Genomic DNA, 5,548 nt, shown 5'->3' with positions numbered 1-5,548 from the left:
CTCCTACTCCCCTTCCTCCTTCTACTTTACAGAGGATTTGGGATTGTCTGTCCTGTAAAGTCTGTCCTCTAACAAATTAATGGACTGGCTGAGTGCTGAAGGTGTTCAGAGCATCTCCCCAAGGCAGAAGACTCCCCTGCCCCCATGCTATGGTCATACCTTGGCCAAACCCAACCTGTTCTGCAGGAGCAGAGTGTTTTTTTTTTGTGTTCATGCCCAACAGGGTGCTCTGCTTCCGAGCATAATTTTACCACAATAAAAGCTCCTGCAAGTTTTTAGAAAAACAGAAAAGAGGTTGTGATGGTTTGAAAACAAACCAATGAGAGACTCCAAGTCAGAAATGCAATTTAATAGGAAAAATAAAGTAAATGCAATAGTACAAAAAAAAAACCAACCCACTGACAGAGTCAGAATACAACCTGAGACTGTTAGTTAGGGCGGTGGTAGCAGTCAGGTGAAGTGGTCTTGTTGAAGCAGTGATCCTGTAGAAAGGTCTGGTAGCTCTTGTCCTCTGGAAATCCAGTGGGTAAGGGCCCCTCGTGCTGTACTGAACCCCAGATTATATCCAGGTGGGAGCACTTGGCTCCTCCCCCTGCGCAGCTCATCCCTCTCCCTCAGCCCCACCGTGCAGCTCCTCTGGTCCTATGGACAGAAAAGACCTCTGAGGCTTTGCATACTTAACAAACAAAGCTGGGAGAGAGCGATCCTCTTACTCAAAGCTGTGATAAACACCTCTCCATTCTCTGCTATTTCATAACCTACAAATATTAAGCCCATAAAACTCCTGCTGTGAGAGCTGGGACACGGAGGCTGCAGCCTCACGGTGCATGGAGAAGCTGAATCATGAAGAGGCCACAAGTGGTTGGGGGCGAGGGGGCCTGGGTTACAGGATTTTGGGCCCTGGGGATTTGTTGAATTTTGAACTGTGAGTGATGGTGGGGAAATGAGTCCCACCTCTGCACCCCTGCAACTCAGAAAGTGCTCCATGGCTCTGCAAAGCAGCCTGAGGGCTGGAAAGTGCCACTAGAGATGTGGTATGAGTCAGTGTGTTAAAAGCAGCAGTTATTGCTCACTCAGAAAGACAAAGGAGGGAGAAGTTCTGTCAAAATTGCCTTCACCTCTTCCAGAGTCAGAGCCTAGAAGCAAATCACATTGGGACTTTGTGGGTTAATGCCCTCAGAGATCAAACTCAAGTAAAAAGGCAGCAGTCAGGGAATTAAAAAGATACAAACCTGACCTGGGTACGTGCTACATGGGCATCGAAATGAACCATCTGGTGGTTTCCTAATGGTTCCTGGGAGCAGGGAAGCATCCCTGGATGGAGGCAGCTCCTGGAGAGCACCAGCATGGACCAGCTCACAGACCCAGCTGCATCACATCTGTGCCAATGGTGTGGGACAGAACAGCATGCAGTCCCTCTGGAAAACCTTGCAAATGAAAAGAAGACTGAGGAAGTGGAAAAAGATTAAGAGGAGGGCAGTGATACAGTTTTATGTGGATTAAAACCAATTCAGGCTTGAATACAATGAATATCTTTAGTTGTTTAGGTCCAGGAATGGGACAGGCAACATCTCCCATGGGGCAGAGGGTGCCTGATGGATGGGAAAATGTGCCTGGTGATGCCAGGCTTAAGAAGCTCCAACCACTTACTGTGGCACCAAGCTGAGGACAAAGCTGTCACTAGGAAATGATGATTCTCCAGCCCCAGATGAGGGCAGGGATGCCTTGTTACTTCCAGGCTCAGGGAGTGCAGGCAGCTCTGCAGGCCCTCCCTTCCCTGCCTGGCCAACACAAGAGGTGCCTCCTGGCTTTTGGGTACTTTTTGCTTTGGTTTGTATAATCTCTTCTAATGATATTTTGTGAAATCTATGATGAACTGTCTTGGAAATGCCTTTGAGGCACTGAGGAACTTGCTGATTTTTCTTCAGCTAATAAGCATAATTTGAGCTTTTAAAGAAAATGAAGTGAGGCCACTTCTGCAAACTCAGGGGGAAAACAACATCCTTTCTCCCCTCTCCTGCTTCCCTGCTGTGCTCAGAGCCTGAGTCCCCAAGGAAAAAGCCACTCACTGAGCAGAGACTAGCAAACAGATGGAAATATAGTGCAAATGAGGAGTTTGGCCAGGGCCAGCCATGCCTGAGCCTCCCGCTGGTGGCAAGCACCCGAAATGGCTCACACCAGGTATTTGCAGTGGTTGAGCTCTGTGGCAAAGCTCCCTGCAGAGCCACAGCTGGGACGTGAGTGCACGAGGATGGGAAAGTTTTAGCTCTGCTTTCCCACCCCTGACAGGTCTGCTGTAAGACCTGAATCTCTGAAGCAGGGAGCTGTTGTCAGAGTAAATTGTCCCACTGGTGGCACAAGCAATGGGGAGCAGAATTCAGAGGTGTCCTTCTAATCACAGCACTAGGCTTTGCCTGCTAAAGAATAACAAGGCAAGACTTTTTAATACAATAATAGGTGATACTTGCTGATCTTTCCCCAGAGATATCACTACAGAATCATTGCAAAACTGGACTCTGTTACATTTTGGGGCAGCGACTGCGCCGCCTTCTCTTGGCCAGCGTTATACAGTTGGCTTTTAACCAAAGCACCACAGAATCACAGAATGGCTTGGGTTGGAAGGGACCCTTAAACTTCACCTAGTCCAACCTCCTGCAGTGAGCAGGGACATATTCGACTAGAGCAGGTTGCTCAGAGCCTGGCCTACTTGACCTGGTAAGTTTCCAGGGATGGGGCAGCGACCATCTCTCTGGGTGACCTGGGCCAGGGTCTCACCATCCTCAGTGTAAAAGTTCTCTGCCTTCTATCTAGTCTAAATCTTCTTATTTTAGTTTAAAGCCATCACCCCTTGTCCTGTCACAACAGACCCTGTTCTCTGTAAAAGGTCTGTCCCCACCTTTCCTAAAGGCCCCCTTTAAGTACTGGAAGGATGCAATAAGTTCTCCCTGGAGCCTTCTCCAGATTGAACCACCCCAGCTCTCTTTTCCCACAGGAGAGGTGTACCAGCCCTCTGATCATTTACTTGCAAATCATGTAAATTATTTGATCATGATCAAATACTCTGATCAAAATACTTGCACAGGTGGACCAATGCAGCAGTTGTTCCCTGGTGCAGAAGAGCATGAGGAGGTTGGAGGTGGAACAAATTTTTAATAAGAAAGAAGGAATCAGGCTGCTCTTTTTTGGAGCTGTAAGGGTGATTGACATTGCCTTCTTGTGCTGCAGGCTCAGTCTTCCACATCCAGCAGCTGCCTCATACAGCCGGGAGCATCCCAAATTAAATCATCATTTCTGAGTGTACCGTCTTTGTGAACTGTCCCTATTAACATTTTAATAGGTATATCCTTCAGACACTGTTCCAAGTAGCTCCTGATAGGCCTGAGCTCTTAGATATATAGCCTGAATAGTAAAATAATAAAAATCACTCCACAGTAATATGCCTTGGACTGATTTGATAAGTGTGACAAACCAAACTGCCGAGGATTTATGCAGCTCTGCAGAAAACAACAGCACGGGAAAGGATGCTGTCTTTGTGCAGCTCTTGGGGCAACACTTTCCCCTCAAAGCCCCCTTTGCTGCAGGGGTTTGGCTTGAGCACAGCCAAGCAAGCACGGGGCACAGCTTCTCTCTACAAAGCCTTTGAACAGAAGTGTTGTCCTGCATGCCATGGGGTTCCTTGCCCTGCCCCATGTCACCGTCAGTGCTGGCTCTGGGAGGGCTGAAGGCACCTGGAGGGGATTCAGCCATGGGAGAAGGAGCCCAAAGTGCTCCTTCCCCTCTTGCAGAGCACAGCACCCATGGCATCACCTGCACATCCCATGGGCCCTCCAGGGCTTGAGGCAACACCCACAGCACTGAGTCAGGGTCCAGAACCCTTGCTGCCACTGATAAGCTCTGCCAGCTGCTCCAGTGTGCTCATCCAGCAGGAGTTCTGCCCCGGCGAGCGAAAAGCCAAGGGAGCAGGTGGAGGTGCTGGCTTTCAGGGCAGCAAAATGAAGGGGAAGCCCTAAGGGTCCCTGTCTTCCCTGGGTCTCCCACTCAGTGTGGAAACTGCTGGCTGTAGGAGGAATCTGTGGTTTGGGCAGCCAAAGCTGAGCCTTAGCCAAACCAGCAAGGCTTGAGGCCATGCTGAGTGTGAAACTTCCCACATGCCTTTTGGGTACTGGCTGTGTCACCTCTGACCTGAATCACCCACCCAGGTGCTCGTCCTGAGAACAGCAACAGGGTGGGACACGCCTGGGGCAGGGACAGAAAGCCCATTCCCAGAACCAGTAATCAGGGCAGATGAGATGCTGGAGGGGCATCCGGGGGGGATAAGAGCAGTGGTAATGCTGCAGGTAGGCAAAAACACTGCATACAATATTAGGAAAGAAGAAAGCCCTGGCAGAATAATCAGGCTGTAATTACAGGTTATTTCATATTCTGTGACATCTAACCCCCTAATGCTGTAACAACAAACCCCTGGTACAGCCCCGTGCATGGCCCTGGGAGAGGCACAGCAGCCTTCAGCTCTGCTCCTGCTCCTCTTCCAGCACGCAGTGCCACAACGTGCACCAGGAGACAAGAAGTTGCCTTCACTTGGTGTCCAGGTCCAGAAGGTCATGCTGTGACCAGCAGGGGGGTCACACCGAGCAGCTCACCCTTCACATGTCCCAGCAGAAATGCCTGGGCAGAGACAGCACCTTCACCATTGGGGTGGCAAAATGCTTTGAGTCCTTGATCAGTACTGATGTATATCCAGGAACCCACTTGAGCTAGTGTCCTCAAAGCTCTCCATCACTGAATTCCATCACTGTTTCCCATCACTGAATTCCATCACTGTGCTCAGCCTAACTCTCTAGGGCATGAAAGTGCAGAGAAACGTCTGGCTGAAGCTCACCTCCCTGGTCCTGCTGTTGCAGATGCTCCCCCCAAACAAGTGTCTCTAATCCACCCACCTTCATGCCTCGGTGCTGCACAGATCATGGCATACCCACTAATTCTCTCAATATAGTTAGTCCCAAAGCACAGCAGGTGAAATTACAGCAGCTCTTGCTGCTAGGCAGCCTCCTCCACCCAATTAGTGGTTTCAAAGAATTTCAGCTGATTGGGTGGGGTTGACATGTTTTCCATTTTTCCTGCAGGTACTGCCCACTGCAGTGTCCACGTGGAGGAAAAAGCCCTCCCTGCTCTGAGATTAATTTGTTTTAATGCCAGCAAAAGCTCCTTCCTCCCTCCCATTAATCCTGTGCTCACCTCCTGCAGAGCCCAGGACCTCCTGTGCAATGTCAGCTGCTCCTGAGAGAGCAACACCCACGCTGGTTTTAGGCACCTTCTTTTTTAGGATAGGGCTGGATGGGACTAAAGGTCTCCCCACCCTGCACACCCACCCAACCAGGGCTGTAAACATGGCCTTGCTGATGCTCTGGTAGTGCCAAGCATGAAGCGTCAGGCACATGGAGCAATTTTTTCTCTGCCCTGGTAAAAGGAAAAGGTGACTCAGCTCAGCCCAGCAGAGCCTTGGCTATGACCTCCTCCTTCCCGTAATTCAGAGTTCCTGCTTTGCTGT

This window comes from Merops nubicus, unplaced genomic scaffold (genome assembly GCF_000691845.1).
Source record: "Merops nubicus isolate BGI_N331 unplaced genomic scaffold, ASM69184v1 scaffold15054, whole genome shotgun sequence".
In the NCBI taxonomy this organism is placed as follows: domain Eukaryota; kingdom Metazoa; phylum Chordata; class Aves; order Coraciiformes; family Meropidae; genus Merops; species Merops nubicus.
Note: the sequence above shows the minus strand (reverse complement) of the source record.